Raw genomic sequence first — 21862 nt, 5'->3', positions numbered from 1 at the left:
TGATTAATCAGTGGCTGCAGCAGTGATCAATCAGTGACCTCAGCAGTGATCAATCAGTGACCCCAGCAGTGATCAATCAGAGGCCACAGCAGCGATCAATCAATGGCCACAGCAGCAATCAATCAGCGGCCGCAGCAATGATCAATCAATGGCCACAGCAGCAATCAATCAGTGGCCGCAGCAATGATCAATCAGTGGCCGCAGCAGTGATCAATCAGTGGCCACAGCAGCGATCAATCAATGGCCGCAGCAGCAATCAGTGGCCACAGCAGTGATCAACCAAAGGCAGCAGTGACCAATCAGTGGCAGCGGCAAAGATCAATCAATGGCAGCAGTGCTCAATCAGTGGCCGCAGCAGTGATCAATCAGTGGCCGCAGCAGTGATCAATCAGTGGCTGCAGCAGTGATCAATCAGTGGCCCCAGCAGTGATCAATCAGTGGCCCCAGCAGTGATCAATCAGTGGCCCCAGCAGTGATCAGTGTCCACAGCAGTGATCAATCAGTGGCCCCAGCAGTGATCAATCAGTGGCCCCAGCAGTGAGCAATCAGTGGCCCCAGCAGTGATCAATCAGTGGGCGCATGGGTGATCAATCAGTGGCCCCAGCAGTGATCAATCAGTGGCTGCAGCAGTGATCAGAGGCCACAGCAGTGATTCATCAGAGGCCACAGCAGCGATCAATCAATGGCCGCAGCAGCGATCAGTGGCCACAGTAGTGATCAACCAAAGGCAGTAGTGATCAATTAGTGGCCTCAGCAGTGATCAATCAGTGGCAGCAGTGATCAATCAGTGGCCGCAGCAGTGATCAATCATTGGCCACAGCAGCGATCAATCAATGGCCGCAGCAGCAATCAATCAGTGGCCACAGCAGTGATCAACCAAAGGCAGCAGTGATCAATCAGTGGCCTCAGCAGTGATCAATCCGTGGCAGCAGCAAAGATCAATCAATGGCATCAATGATCAATCAGTGGCCGCAGCAGTGATCAATCAGTGGCTGCAGCAATGATCAATCAGTGGCAACAGCAATGATCAATCAGTGGCAGCAGCAATGATCAATCAGTGGCAGCAGCAATGATCAATCAGTGGCCTCAGCAGTGATCAATCCGTGGCAGCGGCAAAGATCAATCAATGGCAGCAGTGCTCAATCAGTGGCCGCAGCAGTGATCAATCAGTGGCTGCAGCAGTGATCAATCAGTGGCCCCAGCAGTGATCAATCAGTGGTCCCAGCAGTGAGCAATCAGTGGCCCCAGCAGTGATTAATCAGTGGCTGCAGCAGTGATCAGAGGCCGCAGCAGTGATTAATCAGAGGCCACAGCAGCGATCAATCAATGGCCGCAGCAGCGATCAGTGGCCACAGTAGTGATCAACCAAAGGCAGCAGTGATCAATCAGTGGCCTCAGCAGTGATCAATCAGTGGCAGCAGTGATCAATCAGTGGCCGCAGCAGTGATTAATCAGTGGCCACAGCAGCGATCAATCAATGGCAGCAGCAGCAATCAATCAGTGGCCTCAGCAGTGATCAATCCGTGGCAGCAGCAAAGATCAATCAATGGCAGCAATGATCAATCAGTGGCCGCAGCAATGATCAATCAGTGGCAGCAGCAATGATCAATCAGTGGCAGCAGCAATGATCAATCAGTGGCCGCAGCAATGATCAATCAGTGGAAGCAGCAGTGATCAATCAATTGCTGCAGCAGTGATCAATCAGTGGACGCAGCAGTGACCAATTAGTGGCTGCAGTAGTGATCAGTGGTCACAGCAGTGGACAATCAGTGGTCGCAGCAGTGGTCCATCAGTGGTCGCAGCAGTATTCGCTATCCTCAAAGCCATGGTGATTTATAGTAAACTGCTAGGCATGCTGGGATTATACAACATGGAAGTTCAGAGCCGACTCTAGTAGGGAGGATTCATTTTGGAGACTTATTAATTTTTCCAATAAAATTGATAGCCTGTGTCTGGGGATAGGTCCTTATATTTGATTAGTGGGGGTTTAGTTCCAGGACCCACAACAATCCACTGAATTTAGGGGCTGCCTAGAGGAGAGATTTTCAGCTACTCTGGTCCTCCGTGGTTCTCATACCTGGGCGGTGCTCCCTTCTGTGCACACATCCTCTGCCCTCATGACGAGGCCTAGTAAGTGCCGGGCGTCCAGGATTCTGAACAGAGAGTTCCTAGTGCAAAACTGAACTCTCTTCCTGACTACAAAATTACATGATGTCAGCGCTGACAACCGCGACCGGCAGCGATCACTCTACATCTACGTGACGGCACTGTGCACGGGTAGACGCATTTATACAAATCATTATTACAGCGATTTTCCTATTTACTGCAAATCTTCAGCTGCTTTTATAACAATGGTTTGGTTTTGGAACAGTTGGGATTTTCTCACACGAGTAATTTTTATCACATTTTTTACCACGGGAATGGATCAGAGATTGTTCCACTCCTGGTTATGTCTTACGAATAGAGGTAAAAAACTCACCCAATACTCAACGTGTGCACGTGGCCTTATGGTGCGATTTTGTGGGCTGTGTATAGAAGTCTTGTGTTTGTACTAAACTCTGAGAAAAAAATTATCTAAAAATCACAAACAGCGGATTCTACTTTTAACGGAGGAAGCACCCGGTATGTGCACTCTGTCTTAGACGTACGGGGTCTATCTATGAGGCAGAGCAGGAGAGATCCCACTCTGGAGGCCCCGATCCCTCTATATATTATTTGGTCACCCCCAGTCCTTTAGCTGTGTATGCAAAGTACCCATCCGGTCAGACAGGACTCATCGGATCAGATCACCGCTGGTGACAGAGAAGGGGAGAGTCAGCCTGATGGCCGCCATACCAGTCCTCATCCATGAATCTGTCACACAAAATGAAGATTGGATTCTCTTATAAGCAACATTTTTCAATCAGTGTTAAAAAAAGTGGTATACTCTTCTCTAACTAGTGGTTATTAAAAAATGTGGACTTGGACTGAAACTTTCTTCACTTTAACCCCTTTCAGCAGATGTACGTCACACATAGGGCGTCGGTGTATGACGCCAGCTCAGCACTGTCTTATCCATACTTGGCCGATGCCAGTTATGTGACACATCCATTATCTGCTTCTAACAGCAGCGACCGGAGCCAACTCTGATCACTGATGATAACCCCATAATGTCGCCATCGAATCTGAGAGCTCCGCTATTTCAGGCGTCCACAACCCCCCACTGAACGTGATAGACTGGGAGCCGGCTTCTGACAGCTGCAGAGGCTCGTAACCAAGGTAAACATCGGGTAACTTGCTTGGATACCCAATATTTACCTTGGTTACGAGCATCCGCAGCTGCTAGGAGCAGGGCTGCCTGCTCCCTGCACACGTAACCAACGAAAAAGTTCGGGTAACTAAGAGAAGCGCTTTGCTTGGTTACCCGATATTTATCTTGGTTACGAGTGTCTGCATCTCTCAGGCAGGGGAGAGAGAGAGGAGAGGGAGGGGGAGAGAGGGAGGGGGAGAGAGAGACTGATCACGCGAGGCTGGTTCCTGGGCATGCTCAGTAGAGCAAGCAGGATCCTGTCTATCAGCATGCCAGTGTTCACATGCGTTTGCATGCAGTATAGTCAGGATCCAGCAATTTGCAGTATTTGGACGCAGCTCAAAAGTAGCGTTTTTGAAAAATGTTAAAAAACTGCAACTCGCTGGATCCTCACTATAACGCACGCAAACGCATGTGAACGCATGTTGACACGAGTCCATTGCAAATGCATTGAAATGAAAACGCATTTGCACTGGATCCGTTTTTGCGTTAAAAAAACGTTCAGGACGCAAAAAACGTAGTGTGAAAGCCGCCTTACCTATTTACTGCAGCACTGTTGAACAAGGATAGCAGGCTTAAGTCAATTATTGGGATGAAAAAATAAAGTGAAAAAAAAAATTTAGAAATCAGAATCAACCTCCTTTTCTTGTTTTAAAAATAAAGGAAAGAAAATGGTATTCCCGTGTCCCTAAAAACCCTATCAAACTATGTTATATAATCCGAATGGTAAATGCCCCCAAAAATGGAGAGCCAGAATTGTCATTTTTTAAGTCAATTCCGATCCAATTAAATGCGATCAACATGCTATTTACAAAAACAATAGCAACTCACAGATCCATCATTGATGATATAAAGCCGTTACAGGTTTCAGAAAAATGTAAACACAAATCATTTATTTCTTGCAAGATTCAGATTTTTCTTTTTTCATTTCTAAACTAAAATAAAATTAAAATTGGATTTTATTGCCATGATCTGAAAAATCATATTGCTATGTTACCGCACGATGAATGCCTAAAAACAAGTAAAAACAGTCATTTATTATTATTTACATATTACTCATTGTATCATATGCGAAAATAAATGCTGCCATTCAAACTACAACTCGTCATGCGAAAAACAAACCCCCATATGGATACGTGGAAGGAAAAATGAAAAACTTATCGCTCTTGGAATAAAAGGAGGAAAAATATCAAAATAAAAAACAACAGGATGGGGTACAGCACTATTAAATGCTTTGGACCTGATCAGGGGCCGTGTTGGAGTCGACGTCGCTCGCTTCTTACTGAATCTGCCGCATATTGAAAGTGTCACGCTCCTCACCACAAAACGTAGGAGCAGAGCGTCACAACGCCTTGTTCTAGCCAATTTCTAGCCAATTTGGTGCAGCTGGACAAAACTTGTGATAATGCTAAATGTGAAATTTTGCATTGTGTAAAAACTTTGTGACTTTTCAAAGCATTTTATGCCAATTTCCTATTGAAATTGATTTGATAAATTGGGGACATTGTGTTTTATGCTGAAAAAAGAGTTAATCAAAGTCTGAAACGCGTTGTTAATTAAAGGGATTGTCCACTACTTTTACACTGATGGCCTATCCTTAGGATAGGTCATCAATGTCTAATCGACCAGGGTCCGACAACCCCGTACCCCCCCCCCTCCGATCAGCTGTTCAGTTCTGGAGCTGTTCCGTCTTCTGATAGTGGCCGCAGCCGGATACTGCACATCCACCTCCTATTCTAATCAATATGAGGCGGATGTGGAGTTACAAAAATGGCAACTTTGATTTAAGATTCAATTTTCATTGTGTATCACTGATCCAGGATAATCGGCTCCAGCACCGGCTCACCAGGCACAATCTATGGCAACGGTCCTCTCCACAAACACTGACAACGCACAATTTAACACCATTAGGCTATGTGCGCACGTTGCGTATTTGCATGCAGTTACGCTGCGATCTGCACCGCAGCGTAACTGCATGCGTCCTGCGCCCCCAGCACAATCTATGAAGATTATGCAAGAGACGTGCGCACGTGGCGTATTAGAGCGCAGCGCTTCGGCTGCTGCCCGAAGCGCGCGTTCTAAGAAGGGACATGTCACTTCTTTCCTGCGCTCTGCCTGCAGTCCCCGCTCTGTCTATGGGAGGAGCTGCACTCAGAGCGCATGGAATCAGCTTTTTTTTTTTTTTTTTCATTACGGACTCTTTCTGCAGCGGTTTGAAGCGCACGTGTGCTCTTCAAATCGCTGCAGAAATTTCTGCAGGGACAGAACGCAACGTGCGCACATAGCCTAAAGCGCCTCTCCCTTCTCTCCTCTTATATGATTCTATTACTTTTTCCTGTCAAATTAATTACAGGTTGTTTTTTGTTTTTGTTTTAACAGATCTATAAATTCTCTGTAAATAATTACTGGAAAATCTATATTTACTGCAGAAATACAGAAGGATAGATCAGCGTCTCAAGTTATGAAGAGGATAAAACCAAACCTGGATCGGTAATACAGATCGTGAGCCCCGATAAGGACGGTGATGATGTCTGTAAACCGCTGCGGAATATGAAGGCGCTATAGAAGTGAGTAAAATAAGTAAATAAAATAACATTTCTATAAGAAGCAGGAGACTCCCCATGCAGTATATGACACTTATAAAGAGCCCTGTATTCCTCCATTATAATAAAGGTGTGATTGTTCTGCTTTCTGTCTGTGGACAAATTAAGAATAAAGCACCCGGACCTATTTACAGACGATATACAGATGGTGACCTGCGTGTGATCCGTTGTTTTTGTGCATTCTTTTGAGCTATAGCTGGTGAGTCTGAGCCAGAAACAGATTAAAAAAGCCCATGCTAGGATTTTATATACAAATGCATCTCAATAAATTAGAATATCCTCAATAAGTTACTTTATTTCAGTAATTCAATACAAAAAGTGAAACATATCTATTATAGAGAGTCATTACACACAGAGGGATCTATTTCACGTATTATTATCTAATATATAAAGCTGAATATGTGTATGTATGTGTGTGTGTGTGTGTATGTATGTATGTCCGGGATTGGCATCTGCGCCGTCGCAGCTACAGGCACAAAATTTTGCACACTCACACTTCTGGACCCCGAGAGCGTCATAGGCTATGTTTTGAGGGGAAATTTTAATCCCGCACTTTACAGTTATTCACCAAAAAACCTGCCTCCATTAAAGCGAATGGAGCTGGGAGCCACAGTGCAGCCAGAACTTCAGAAGAATGTGCAGCCACGCCCTTATATGGAATGTTGGCGTGTCACAAAGCAGCCAGGGAAAGAGACAGACACAGACAGGGAAAGAGGCAGATACAGACAGGGTAAGAGACAGAAACAAATAGACAGACACAGACAAAGAGAGTCTGACAGGGAAAGAGACAGACAGGGAAAGAGAGAGACAGGTTAAGAGACAGACACAGACAGGTAAAGAGACAGACAAAGAGACAGACACAGGGAAACAGACAGACAGGGAAAGAGAGGGAAAGAGACAGACAGGGAAAGTGACAGAGATAGTCAGACAAGGAAAGATAGACAGACAGGGAAAGATATTGAGACAGACGGAGAAAGAGACAGAGACAGTCAGAAACAGACAGGGAAAGAGACACACAGACAAAAAGATAGAGAGACAGAGAGATATATACAGAGGGGGAGACAGACATTATAATTACATTTCTATCTATTTGTTTGTGGTTTTTGTGTGCAGAATACATTTTTATTAATACATTCTAATTTGTTAACAGCAGTTATTAACCCGGGCGAAGCCGAGTAGTACAGCTAGTATATTATATAGTCATTACACACAGAGGGATCTATACCTATATATTATATACAGTCATTACACACAGAGGGATCTATTCCTATATATTATATAGAGTCATTACATACAGAGGGATCTATTTCAAGCGTTTATTTCCGTTAATGTTGATGATTATGGCTTACAGCCAATGAAAACCCAAAAGTCATTATCTCAGAAAATTAGAATATTATATAAGACCAATTGAAAAAATGATTTTACACTCAGAAATGTTGGCGCCTACTGAAGAGTCTGTACAGTTTATGTCTCAATACTTGGTCGGGCTGCTTTTGCATGAATTTCTGCATCAATGCGGCAATGTGGCCTGGAGGCGATCAGCCTGTGGCACTACTGAGGTGTTATGGAAGCCCAGGTTGCTGTGATAGCCGCCTTCAGCTCGTCTGCATAGTTGGCTCTCGTGTCTCTCATAGATTCTCTATGAGGTTTAGGTCAGGGGAGTTTGCTGGCCAATCAAGCACAGTGATATTGTGATTACTAAACTACATATTGGTACTTTTGGCAGTGTGGACAGGGGCCAAGTCCTGCTGGAGAATGAAATTTCCATGTCCAAAAAGCTTGTCGACAGAGGGAAGCATGAAGTGCTGTAAAATGTCCTGGTAGACGGCTGCGCTGACTTTGGTCTTGATAAAACACAGTGGAGCTACACCAGCAGATGACATGGCTCCCAAAACCATCACTGATTGTGGACACCTCACACTAGACCTCAGCAGCTTGAATTGTGGCCTTACTCTTCCTCCAGACTCTGGGACCGCGATTTCCAAATGAAATGCAAAATTTACTTTCATCTGAAAACAACACCTGGGACCACTGAGCAACAGGCCAGTTCCTTTTCTCCTTGGCCCAGGTAAGACGCTTCTGTGGCTTGACACAAGGAATGCGACACTTGTAACCTATGTCCTGGATATGTCTGTGTGCTTTGGCTCTTGAACTACTGACTCCAGCGCCAGTCCACTTCTTGTGAATTTCCCCCAAATTTTTATATGGCCTTTTCTTAACTATCCTTTCAAGGCTGCAGTTATCCCAGTTGCTTGTGCACCTTTTTCTACCACACTTGTTCCTCCACTCAACTTTCCATTAATATGCTTGGATACAACACTCTGTGAACAGCCAGCTTCTTTAGCAATGGCATTTTGTGGCTTAGGGTATGTGCGCACGTGTGCGTATTACATGCAGTTACGCTGCGTTCTGCACCGCAGCGTAACTGCATGCGTCCTGCGTCCCCTGCACAATCTATGGAGATTGTGCAGGGGCCGTGCGCACGTGGCATGTTAGAACGCAGCGATTCGGCTGCTTGCCGAATCGCTGCGTTCTAAGAAGTGACATGTCATTTCTTTTGTGCGTTCTGCATGCTGTCTATAGGGAGAGGCAGCATGCAGAGCGCACGAATCTGCCGGCACCATGCGCTTCAGAACGCAGCTTTTCAGCTGCGCTCTGAAGCGCACATTTTCGGTGCGGTGCAGAGCGCACAAGTGCGCACATACCCTAACCCTCCTTGTGGAGTGTGTCAATAACTGCTTTTTCCACATGTCAAGTCAGCAGTCTTGTGCTTGATTATGTAGCCTACTGAACCAGACTAATGGACCATTTTAAACGCTTAGGAAGCCTTTGCAGGTGTTTTTTCTGGTAATTATTCTCATTTTCAAAGATAATGACTTTTGGGTTTTCTTAGGCTGTAAGCCAGGGGAGGGGTCTCAAACTCGGCTGGGTGTATGGGCCGCACAGAGCAAAAAAGTAATTTGGGGGGCCGCATTCTTTGCAGGACAAAGTGACATTTTTATTGGTACCATATATTTTCTTTCTTTTACACACCTTTGGATCACTGATTTTGAACATTTTTCACTTGTTATTATAACAAATGTGTACATTCTTTGTTTAAATATAAAAAAAAAGAATTTGAAGGTAAAAAAAAAAAAGTCATGCCTTATTTTGTTGTTTTGTTTTTTTTTTACATTTTATCCCTTTCTCGTAACTAATAGTGTTACAATTATCACTATATAGAAATTTTGGCCAACATCTTTTAGTTATGCTTCCCATCTTGTTGTAATGTGCCCATCCTTGTCCCCTTGTAGTATTGTGCCCCATCCTACTCACCATCCTACAGTAATGTGACCATCATTGTCCCCGTCCTATAGTAATGTCCCCCAGCCTTGTCCCCATCTTATCGTAATATGCCCATCCTGTAGTAATGTGTCCATCCTTGTCCCCATCTTATAGTAATGTTCCCCATCCTTGTCCCCTTGTAGCAATCTCCCTATCCTGTAGTACTGTCCCCATCATATAGTTGTCCCATTCTATAGTAATGTGCCCATCCTACAGTAATGTCCCTATCCTATAGTAATGTGCCAACCTTGTCCCCATCCTATAGTAATGTCCCCAGCCTTGTCCCCATCTTATCGTAATGTGCCCATCCAGTAATGTTCCTGGCCTTATCCCTATCCTATAGTAATGTTTCCCATCCTTGTCCCCTTGTAGTAATGTCCCTATCCTGTAGTACAGTGCCCATCCTTGTACTCATCCTATAGTAATGTGCCCACCTTATCCCCATCCTATAGTAATGACCCCAGCCTTGTCCCCATTCTATAGTAATGTCCCCATCCTTTAGTCATGTCCCCATCTTGTCCCTATCCTATAGTCCTGTGCCCACTTTGTCCCCATCCTATGGTCATGTACCCACCTTGTCCCCATCCTATAGTCCTGTGCCCACCTTCTCCCTATCCTATAGTAATGTTCCCACCTTCTCCCTATTCTATAGTAATGTGCCCACCTTGTCCCTATTCTATAGTAATGTGCCCGCCTTGTCCTTATTCTATAGTAATGTGCCCACCTTGTCCCCATCCTATAGTGGCGGCTGCTGAAAGGGGGCAGTGGCGCTATAACTTACCGGTCGCTCCCCTCAGCTTTCACAGACGCCGGAGTGAAGCTGAGGGGAGTGGTCACCGGCCCCAGATCCACAGTGATTGGAGAGATCAGTCACAAGGCCAATCTCTCCAATCAGAGCTGGGGGCGGGTGAAACAGAGGTCACCCAGCTCCAGCCAATGATCAGTGCTATAGCTGCACTGATCATGGCTGGATTTCATTGTTTCAGCCATTTTCAGTGGCTGAAACATTACAGTGGCTGTGATTGGCTGAGCGACGTTTTTCAGCCAATCACAGCCTCCGTAAGTCCAGGGAGGAGACACCACCCCTTCTGAGGTCCCCTCCTCCCCGAATCTAAGGTATTTGCAAAGCGATCGCAGCCACCGAGGCTCCAGGGCCGCGAACTCACCATGACGTACTGGGTACATCATGGGTCTTTAAGTACCAGGGAGCCATGACGTGTCCAGTACGTCATAGGTCGCTAAGGGGTTAATGTGCCGTCCTTCACATACACACACAATAAAAAAAAACACCATTCTTCTCACCTGTCCTGCGTTTCCTCGGCTGCCTCATCTCTGCTTCTTGCTGTCTGCAGGCCCGTGCCCCCGGTGACTATCGCGGCCGGTGCAGGGGCCACAGCCTGTCTGTGATTTATGTGATGATTGTTTAGCTGCAGAGCGTTTAACTCTGAGAGCGCAGCGCCGGCAAAACATTCATTTAAAAGTGCAGATAGTGGAGGCGGCCCCTGCACCGGCCACGATAGTTAACAGGGGCACGGGCCTGGGGGCCACACGAAGCAGCCTGAGGGGCCACATGTGACCCGAGTGTTTGAGACCTCTGCTGTAAGCCATAATCATCAACATTAACAGAAATAAACACTTGAAATAGATCCCTCTCTTTACAATAAGTCTATATAGGTTTCGCTTTTTTGTTTCGAATTACTGAAATAAATTAACTTTTTGATGATATTCTAATGTATTGAGTTTGAGGCTCCGCAGACCCGTGGCCTAGAAATGATCTGCTCAATCAGTTTCTTCTTCTACCAAATCAGCGTTCAAATCTTCTTCCAGATCCAAGCTGTTGATGGAACGGTAGCTCTGATCTTTGTGAGACCGGCCTAGTTGCTGAACAAATGTTTGGATATTTCACTGAATTTCTTCTTTTACTTATTCTTCCAGCTAGCTTTGTCATATAGAAATAGCAATCTGCAGAACGGTCTCTTGGCTCCTCCATCCATTTGTGCAGCAATTGCCATGTGCCGTGGTTTTCTATTGGGCCAACTAGTGAGATGTGTTAAGCCTGCTTTACACGTTTCAATTAGTTGTACAATCGCATTTGCGATGTGACACGCCCAGGTTGCATACGGGATCTATGAGATTTCACATAGGTCGTTCATTTGCTGTCACACGTGCGTTAGTAGTCTATGTTAAATTGATCAATGTTATGTGCGATCCTTTAGATCATGTGTTCTGTGACGTATGCATTGGGCACCCTTTTTTTTTTTATTTATTGACTTGCCAAGCGTGTGTAATGTGTAGGGATGCGTTTTTACTATGTCATCTGCCATTCAGCTCTGCTACATGGCCTATGACAGCAGACACAAACAGCCATGTAGCAGAGCTGAATGGCAGATGACAGCAGACACAGAAAGAGCCGCACGATCAGAATGAACTCGGGTTAACTTAACCCGACTTCATGGTCATGCTGCGGCTTTGTCTGTGTCGCGTCCTGATTAGCGGTCACCAGTGAAGGGCTCACCGGTGACCGCTAAACTCCTGAATAACTGAATTGAGCAGCCCTCTCTCATATACTCACCGATCCCCGGCGCGGCGCTGCACGGCATTCACACTGCTCCGGCGGCTTTTACTATTTTGAAAAAGCCGGCCGCCCATTAAACAATCTCATATTCCCTGCTTTCCCCGCCCACCGGCGCCTATGATTGGTTGCAGTGAGACACGCCCCCACGCTGAGTGACGGGTGTCTCACTGCACCCAATCACAGCAGCCGGTGGGCGTGTCTATACTGTGCAGTGAAATAAATAATTAAATAATTAAATAAAACGGCGTGCGGTCCCCCCCAATTTTAAAACCAGCCAGATAAAGCCATACGGCTGAAGGCTGGTATTCTCAGGATGGGGAGCTCCACGTTATGGGGAGCCCCCCAGCCTAACAATATCAGCCAACAGCCACCCAGAATTGCCGCATACATTAGATGCGACAGTTCTGGGACTGTACCCGGCTCTTCCCGATTTGCCCTGGTGCGTTGGCAAATCGGGGTAATAAGGAGTTATTGGCAGCCCATAGCTGCCAATAACTCCTAGATTAATCATGTCAAGCGTCTCCCCGAGATACCTTCCATGATTAATCTGTAAGTGACAGTAAATAAACACACACACCCGAAAAAATCCTTTATTAGAAATAAAAAACACAAACATATTAAAGTGGTGAACCAGGGTATAAGCCCGAAAAAGCCCTCCATGTCCGGCGTAATCCACGGACCTCCAGCGTCGCTTCCAGCTCTGCTGCATGGAGGTGACCGGAGCTGCAGCAGACACCGCCGCTCCTGTCACCTCCACGCAGCAACTGAAGACAGCCGCGCGATCAGGTGAGCTGTCACTGAGGTTACCCGCGGCCACCGCTGTATCCGGTGACAGCGGGTAACCTCAGTGACAGCTCAGCTGATCGCGCGGCTGTCTTCAGTTGCTGTGTGGAGGTGACAGGAGCGGCGATGTCTGCTGCAGCTCCGGTCACCTCCATGCAGCAGAGCTGGAAGCGACGCTGGAGGTCCGTGGATTACGCCGGACATGGAGGGCTTTTTCGGGCTTATTAAAATGGTGAACCAGGGTATATGTTTGTGTTTTTTTATTTCTAATAAATGATTTTTTCGGGTGTGTGTGTTTATTTACTGTAATTTACAGATTAATCATGGAAGGTATCTCGTGGAGACGCCTGACATGATTAATCTAGGAGTTATTGGCAGCTATGGGCTGCCAATAACTCCTTATTACCCCGATTTGCCAACGCACCAGGGCAAATCGGGAAGAGCCGGGTACAGTCCGAGAACTGTCGCATCTAATGTATGCGGCAATTCTGGGCGGCTGTTGGCTGATATTGTTAGGCTGGGGGGCTCCCCATAACGTGGAGCTCCCCATCCTGAGAATACCAGCCTTCAGCCGTATGGCTTTATCTGGCTGGTTTTAAAATTGGGGGGGACCGCACGCCGTTTTTTTTAATTATTTAATTATTTATTTCACTGCACAGTATAGACACGCCCACCGGCTGCTGTGATTGGGTGCAGTGAGACACCTGTCACTCAGCGTGGGGGCGTATCTCACTGCAACCAATCATAGGCGCCGGTAGGCGGGGAAAGCAGGGACTACGAGATTGTTTAATGGGCGGCCGGCTTTTTCAAAATAGTAAAAGCCGCCGGAGCAGTGTGAACGCCGTGCAGCGCCGCGCCGGAGATCGGTGAGTATGAGAGAGGGGGTAAGAGGGATAGACTGACATGGACAGAGAGAGAGGGACAGAGATAGTGACCGACTGACAGGGATTAGTGAATGACAGACATTGTGAGGCGCTTCAGAACGCAGCTCTTCAGCTGCGCTCTGAAGCGGACCTTTTATAAGCTGTGGTGCAGAGCGCACACCTGCGCACATAGCCTCAGACACCAAAATCGTATAAGGGAAGTCACACGTTTCAATTGACTAGGTTCGTGCAACAAAACGTTCAATTCTAGACAAAGATACGATGTGTTTGCGATCAACGGTTTTGCGTTCAATCCTCATCGCACGTAGGTGTCACACGCAGATACCTCACTAACGATGCCGGATGTGCGTCACTTACAACTTGACCCCAACGACGGATTGTGAGATATATTGAAGCGTGTAAAGCGGGCTTTACAGAAGATGAGCAACAAATACGGGGCCCAAAGTATGTCTTGATCTCCAGTTTTCCACTGAAAATACATTAAATAACTTTTCTTCACCAACGGCGTGCCTGATAGGAAAATTCTGATTGCAGATTTGGAATCGGCACAGAAAAATGGTTTAGAGCAAAATCTTTGTTGATTAGTGTATCTATCCCTCTGACCATGTAGATTTCTACAAGTCTTCACACCCTCAATCTTGGATGTATGAGGATTGGAGCACACATCTGAGTAGAGGAGAGCGGGGGAAAGTACATTAGAGCGCACTCTGACTACACCTGACATATTCAGAGCCATCTATAGATTTCATCATCAGGGTTGTCGGTGTCGGACAGTCCATTATCACAGCTGCAGCCGCCTCCTCCATCAGCTCATGTACAGACACGAGATTCACCAGGGTTAGATCAAGAGGCCGAAAACCCATTACTGAACTCTGAACCTGACGGTTTTCTCATTTCTGTGCATGAAGAAGAGTCGGATCACTAACCGAAGTCTCTTCTCCACAAAATATTTATAAATTATCAATTCCTTCCTACTGTTGAGTAACGTGTTATTAAAGGGAATGTCCCTTTTGGCATAATTACTTATCCTGTATTATACTTCAGAGCTACACTCACTATTCGGCTGCAGGCACTGTGTACATACATTACTGATCCTGAGTTACAGCCTGTATTATACTCCAGAGCTGCATTCACTATTCTGCTGGTGCAGTCACTGTGTACATACATTACATTACTGATCCTGAGTTACCTCCTGTATTATACTCCAGAGCTGCACTCACTATTCTGCTGCTGCAGTCACTGTGTACATACATTACTGATCCTGAGTTACCTCCTGTATTATACCCCAGAGCTGCACTCACTATTTTGCTGGTGCAGTCACTGTGTACATACATTACATTACTGATCCTGAGTTACATCCTGTATTATACTCCAGAGCTGCACTCACTATTCTGCTGGTGCAGTCACTGTGTACATACATTACATTACTGATCCTGAGTTACCTCCTGTATTATACTCCAGAGCTGTACTCACTATTCTGCTGGTGCAGTCACTGTGTACATACATTACTGATCCTGAGTTACCTCCTGTATTATACTCCAGAGCTGCACTCACTATGCTGCTGGTGCAGTCACTGTGTACATACATTACATTACTGATCCTGAGTTACCTCCTGTATTATACTCCAGAGCTGCACTCACTATGCTGCTGGTGCAGTCACTGTGTACATACATTACTGATCCTGAGTTACCTCCTGTATTATACTCCAGAGCTGCACTCACTATTCTGCTGGTGCAGTCACTGTGTACATACATTACATTACTGATCCTGAGTTACCTCCTGTATTATACTGCAGAGCTGCACTCACTATTCTGCTGGTGCAGTCACTGTGCACATACATTACTGATCCTGAGTTACCTCCTGTATTATACTCCAGAGCTGCATTCACTATTCTGCTGGTGCAGTCACTGTGTACATACATTACATTACTGATCCTGAGTTACCTCCTGTATTATACTCCAGAGCTGCACTCACTATTCTGCTGCTGCAGTCACTGTGTACATACATTACTGATCCTGAGTTACCTCCTGTATTATACTCCAGAGCTGCACTCACTATTCTGCTGCTGCAGTCACTGTGTACATACATTACTGATCCTGAGTTACCTCCTGTATTATACTCCAGAGCTGCACTCACTATTCTGCTGGTGCTGTCACTGTGTACATACATTACTGATCCTGAGTTACCTCCTGTATTATACCCCAGAGCTGCACTCACTATTTTGCTGGTGCAGTCACTGTGTACATACATTACATTACTGATCCTGAGTTACCTCCTGTATTATACTCCAGAGCTGCACTCACTATGCTGCTCGTGCAGTCACTGTGTACATATAGTACTTCTGCACTCACCATTTTGCTTGTTTGTATACAATATTTAAAACACGTGTAGCATAAAAACAAAACCTTTACTTTATTTTATATTTTAAATTAAAAAATATTTCTTCTCAAAGTAAAATGTTTGCATATTTTTTAGTTCCTTACATGAGGAAACGGCCGGTCAATCTTTGGCTTCTGCAGGAAATTTTGTGATTATTACAATGATGTTTTTAGCTAAATTATGTGTGTAGTGGTTTTCTATAATTATTAAGTCAAAACTCGCCTCCATGAGTGGAAACCTCTCCCCCGAGTCACTGGGTGGTTCGGTGTACAGCTCCAATCGTGTTGTGGAGACGCCCTTTACCTTCGATCGCATCAGCACCGACGTGCGTGACATCCAGCGCAGACTCTTCCATGATCGGGCTGTATACGTGCTGCTGAGGGCACAGCTCCTGTATACAGTTCTGCATCCACTTACAGGTACGAACCGCAAACATGGACATCCAGTTACATTATTTTGTTGTAATGGATTATACTTAACCTACTGCAGCTAATGGCCACATGTAGGGATGACTGCGAAAGAGGAAATTATCTACCCGTTCTCTGATTTAGGAAACAAGAACAACAGGTAAAGTCACATTTATTCAAATCAGCCTTACCCCATCAGGTGATACATGGGAGATTGCAGGAACAGTCCCAATAAACTGTGACCCCAGAATCGGAGCCTACGCAGGAGATAAACAAGTTTCCTACAAGTAAGAGCCAGATGGGCGATTTCACGGTCTGTGGTGCCCGGGCTGACCGCAGGTGGGATGTATCAGCCAACAAGTGAGCCGACAGCTCTCGAATTTCATGATGAGTGACAAAGGTATACATATTAAAGAGCAGCTCCAAAATGGCAGGACTTGTGGGGTTTACAGCAGTCACCCCCAAATATGTAGGTTGTGAAGTTCTCCCCTATAGTTACGCATTCAGTTGCCGAAGGTCAGAGTTTGGTTGCCCCCTCCGGCTGCTGCGCGGCTGTGGAGACAGAGGATCTGGCATTACCCGCACCATCATCACCGTAACATCCCACAATGAACCTTCTCACCTTCCACATTTATTTTTCTCAGTATGAAAATCATCAACTAGTAAGAAAGTGAGGAGGAGCAGAACTTTTCCCTTATTTTTGGTTTGGGTTCAACAAAAAATTCTACCTTGAAACCATAAAGCAGGATAGCTGCTGCGAAGAAAGTGCGGGAACAAAATAGTGTAAGTGTGATGATAATTTTTGCAGACGATGTTTGCGATCCTCCTTCACGCTTACCTGATCCAGTAGGAAGCCATTGCTGGGTCCTGGTGGACACCGATTCCTGTATACACAAGACACAAGTAAAGAGCAGGGTTCACGCAACCCTTAGACTTCCATCACATGTAGACAACTGCGCAACCAAAAATGACCTTCAGATCTGGCGTCATGTGCAGTTTTTATTACTTTTAGTAATCAAAACATTACACAAATGGATGCAATAATGTGGGATTTATGGAAACATTTCTCTTGAGGCCTCAGAGCAAAAATCTGACTGCAGCGGTAGACTAAGGGCTCATGTGCACGTTGCGTCTTGACCAGTGCAGAAATAAATGCACCCTCTGGCAGACTTGACGCTGCGTTTTGACAAAAAGAATGCATCCAAAATGCATGTATTTTGGATGCATTTTGCATGCATTTTACATGCCTTTTGGATTCATTTTTGTCAGTGCGGTCCCCCAGCTCTACTACATGCCCGCTGACAGCAGACACAATGAGAATGAACTCGGATGAACTTCACCCGACTTCATTGTCATCCCGCAGCTGTGACTCTGTGTGCTGTCATGAACTCAGATGAACCTCCGAGGTCGGTACCAGGACACAGGAGTCTACAGCAGTGACGTCAGAGCTTCACCCGTTTTCACTGACATCGCGCGGCTCTCTCTCTCTGTGTCGCAGCCTGATTTGCAGTCACACGTGAAGGACTCACCTGTAACCGCAAATCCCCTGAGTGACTGAAGTGAGCCACACAATCAGTGGTGCAGTCACTCAGGTGACCCGCCGCCACAGCTGCAGTCCTCCACCTGAGAGCGGTGGCCGCGAGGAACCTCAGTGAAAGCACAGCTGATTGTGCGGCTCACTTCAGTTGCTGCATGGAGCTGACAGAGAGCAGTCGTGGTCTGTGGCCGCTCGGTGTCAGCTTCATGTAGCTGAGCTGGATGCGTCACGAGACCTCGTGTGGATTACGTCGGATCTGGAGGGGTATTTGGGGATTAATAAAGTGGTGAAAGAGGGTGTTTTTTGTCTTTTATTCCAAATAAAGGATTTTTTGGATGTGTGTGTTTATTTTCTTTAACTTACAGGTTAATCATGGAAGGTATCTCGAGGAGACGCCTGCCATGATTAACCTAAAACTTAGTGGCAGCTATGGGCTGCTGCCATTAACTACTTATTACCCCGTTTGCCACCGCACCAGGGCAATTCGGGATGAGCCGGGTAGAGTCCTGGGACTGTCGCATCTAATGGTGCGGCAATTCCGGGTGGCTACTGGCTGACATTGTTAGGCTGGGGGGTTCCCCATAACGTGAAGCTCCCCATCCTGAGAATACCAGCCTTCAGCCGTGTGGCTTTACCCTGGCTGGTATCAAAATTGGGGGGACCGCACGTTGTTTTTTTATTATTATTTTTTTTTTTTACTGCACGATATAGACACGCCCACCGGCAGCTGTGATTGGTTGTAGTGAGACAGCTGTCACTCAGCGTAGGGGCGTGTCTGACTGCAACCAATCATAGGCGCCGGTGGGCGGCGGAAGCAGGGAATACAAGATGGAATAATGAGCAGCCGGCATTTTCAAAAGAGGAGAAGCCACCAGAGCAGTGTGACAGCCGTGCAGCGCCGCGCCGGTGATCGGTGAGTATGAGAGGGGGGTGAGGGATAGACCGACATCGACAGAGAGAGAGATAGAGGCAGAGAGAGAGACTGAAAGACCTGTGCTTGTTTTATCAAAAAAACATGCGCATTGCAACAAAAATGCAGTGCAAACGCACTGCTTAGCATTTTGGTAGCGTTTTTCTACAACTCATTGATTTCAATGGGTGTAGAACGCTGCCAAAATGGAAAAAAGAAGTGACATGCTGCTTTTTTAAACGCAGAGATTTTTCAAATTTTTGACAATGAAAACGCTGTGTTTAAAAAAGCATCGTGCGCACGGATTTTGCATGATTCTCATAGATTTTGCTGGGGAAGCAGAACGCATGAATTTTAATAATGTGACGCTGCAGCTCAAAACGCTGCAGAAACGCAAAAAAAACCCCCGCAACGTGCGAATGAGCCCTAACACTGTTTCTATGCCTCAATGAATCAAATGGACTGAAATGAAAACATAAAATGTGCTGGAGTGATGACGAATTACCTCTCAGGTATCTCTTCCCCACCACGTGCTGGGCGCTGGGGTAACCCAACTGGGCATAGAAGTGGGAGACGTGGAAGTGGAAATTCTCATACCAGATCCAGATATACAACAGGCAGAGCAGAGCGCTGGATACGGTCAGGAGCTGCGGGAGAGTGCGTCAGGGTTACCCATGGTATTCAGTGGGGGGTGGGAGTGAATTATTTATCCTTGCTACTATGCAGTCTGCCATATTCATGAGCTGTGTTACCCCGCCTCCTTTCTGCCTCTGCACAGCATTCACAGAAAACTGTAACTCAGTGGTGTGGGTGGAGTTATACAGAGCTCAGCATTCAGGGAACAGTATATCTGCAGCAGAAAAAACAAAATTTTTATCAACACAACAGCAAGCAGCCCAGTAAGTGATACATCACTGGTATCAGAGTCTCTAACCCTGCTTCATGCTGCTCGCAGATTACATCGCAAAATCCTGTTCACGCATTCCCTTTAACCCCTTCACTCACGGGTGATTTTCCGTTTTTTTTCTTGATCACCTTCTTCTGAGAGTCGTAACTTTTTTATTTTTACGTCAATCTTGCCATGTGAGGACTTATTTTTTGCGGGATGGGTTGTTCTTTTGTATAAAATCATGAGTTTTACCATATAGTGTACTGGAAAACGGCAAAAAAAAATCCAAGTGCAGAAAAATTGCAAAAAAAAAGTGTGATCGCTCAATTGTTTTTGGGATATGTTATTCACTGTGTTCACTATATGGTAAACTGATGAGTCGGTGTGATGCCTCAGGTCAGTACGAGTTTGTAGACACCAAACATGTATAGGTTTACTTTTGTCTAAGGGGTTAAACAAATTCAAATGTTTGTCCAAAAAAGTGTTGCACTTCTTGCACCATTTTCCAAAACGCGTAGCGTTCTCTTTTTTTTGGGATCTGGGGCTCAGTGATGGCTTATTTTTTGTGTCCTGAGCGGACGTTTTTAAATATACCATTTTTGGATAGATGCAGCGTTTTGATCGCCTGTTATTGTATTTTGTGCAAACTTTGCGGAGACCAAAAAACATAATTTTGGCATTTTGAATTTTTTTGCAGCTATGCCGTTTGCTGACCAGGTTAATTGATTTTATAATTTGATTGATCAGGCGTTTTTGAACGCGGCGATACCAAATATATGTACATTTTTTATTTTTTTTTAACCTTTTAATTTTCAATGGGGTGAATTGAACTTTAGGTTGTTTTTATTTTTTTTAAAACTTTTTGTTATTTTACTAGTACCCCTAAAGGCTATAAGGATCAGTAGTCTGATCACTTGTTCATTTCTGTAGATCACAGCTGCACAGCTGAGATCTGCTTCTCTCCCCTCACACACAGCGCTCTGCCAGGTGTAAAAGGAAGCATTTTTTTTTTCTCCCAAAGATGCGCTAAGTCTAATTATCAGGGGATGTCTCATTTTTCCATGAAGAAGAATTCACATTTATTGTTGAAAAAAAAAATAAATTGAACATTTATTATATACTGTACAGTAGTGGTCATCACAATCCAGCACAAACAAACAAACTGTGAATCATATCAAGAATTACTTGTTGCTACCCTTATTTCCATGTCCAACATGCCCTGGGGTTCTGTTCGGTGGGCATGCTTCCAAACGAAAACTTTGCTAGGTCTTACTTTCGGGGGTGGCCTTTTATTTAGCAATTTAGCAAAACCTCTACTAGGTTTTATTTTCAAGGGATGTCTTATTTTCAAGGAAACAGGGTAGCTACAGGAGTCATCACATAATCCTGTGCTAGCATGGCAACAAGCGGCTCCACATGATGACATCACGTGACTTCCGATAGTCGGGTAAGTGAACGTTTACTGCGGCTGGGTTGTACACCGCACTGACATTTTCACGGTGCGATATAAGGGGTTAACAGGCACGTTGGATCAAGGATCCACTGGTGCCTGAGAGGCACACGTCAGCTATTCAAATCAGCTGACATGTGCGGGGATCGCAGCTGGCGGGAATTACCCTGACACGATCCATGACGTACTCAGTACGTCATGTGTTGTGAAGAGGTTAAAAAGTCTTTCACAACTTTCTAGTATTGGGTAATATTCCAGCGGAAATTATGCAAGCCAACATTATAGTCATTCCAAAGAGCAAAGGTGATCCAAAAATTCTACCAAAAACTACCGGCTGATTGCCCTCCTGAACACAATCCTAACTTGCCAAAATTACGGTACGTCTTAAGAGTGATTCCTCTTCTAATTAGTAAAGAAAAGATTTCCAAGTTCAGTTATCGAGATTTGTGTGGAAAAACAAAACCCCATCTATCGATAATAAAATACTAGAAAAAAGAAAAAAAATGGGGGCCTGGGTGTGTTGAATATTTCTTGCGATTATGTAATATCCCTGCTTAAACAGCGCTTATAACTAAGGCAAGATTCACATTTCCGTTGTTTTGCATCAGTCACAATCCGCTGCTCTGATAAACAACGCAATCCGTTTGGCGTTTCCCATAGACTTATATGAGCGGCGGATTGTGACTGATGCCCTTGCATTGTATCCTCCACCTGACTTGGAACGACTGACCGTCGGGCGGCAGGAATGCAGAGAGTAACGTTTTTTGAGCAGCGGAATCCTTATGATTTCGCTGCGCATGCTCTCACTCGGTGGCCGAACGATCAGCTGATC

General features: G+C 45.4%; 1 long non-coding RNA gene across 1 annotated transcript; it reads right to left on the bottom strand.

The window, feature by feature from the left end:
- Positions 1-16507: 16507 nt before the first annotated feature.
- LOC142245631 (uncharacterized) lies at positions 16508-19508 on the bottom strand. Its single transcript, XR_012724786.1, has 4 exons — positions 19444-19508; positions 19197-19338; positions 17083-17128; positions 16508-16796 (listed from the first exon to the last, which is right to left on the bottom strand). It is a non-coding gene; the product is annotated as an uncharacterized LOC142245631 (long non-coding RNA).
- Between the last annotated feature and the right edge of the window lie 2354 nt (positions 19509-21862).

This window comes from Anomaloglossus baeobatrachus, chromosome 7 (genome assembly GCF_048569485.1).
Source record: "Anomaloglossus baeobatrachus isolate aAnoBae1 chromosome 7, aAnoBae1.hap1, whole genome shotgun sequence".
Lineage (NCBI taxonomy): Eukaryota > Metazoa > Chordata > Amphibia > Anura > Aromobatidae > Anomaloglossus > Anomaloglossus baeobatrachus.
The sequence above is the reverse complement of the archived record's forward strand: the minus strand, read 5'-3'. Positions and strand labels throughout refer to the sequence as shown.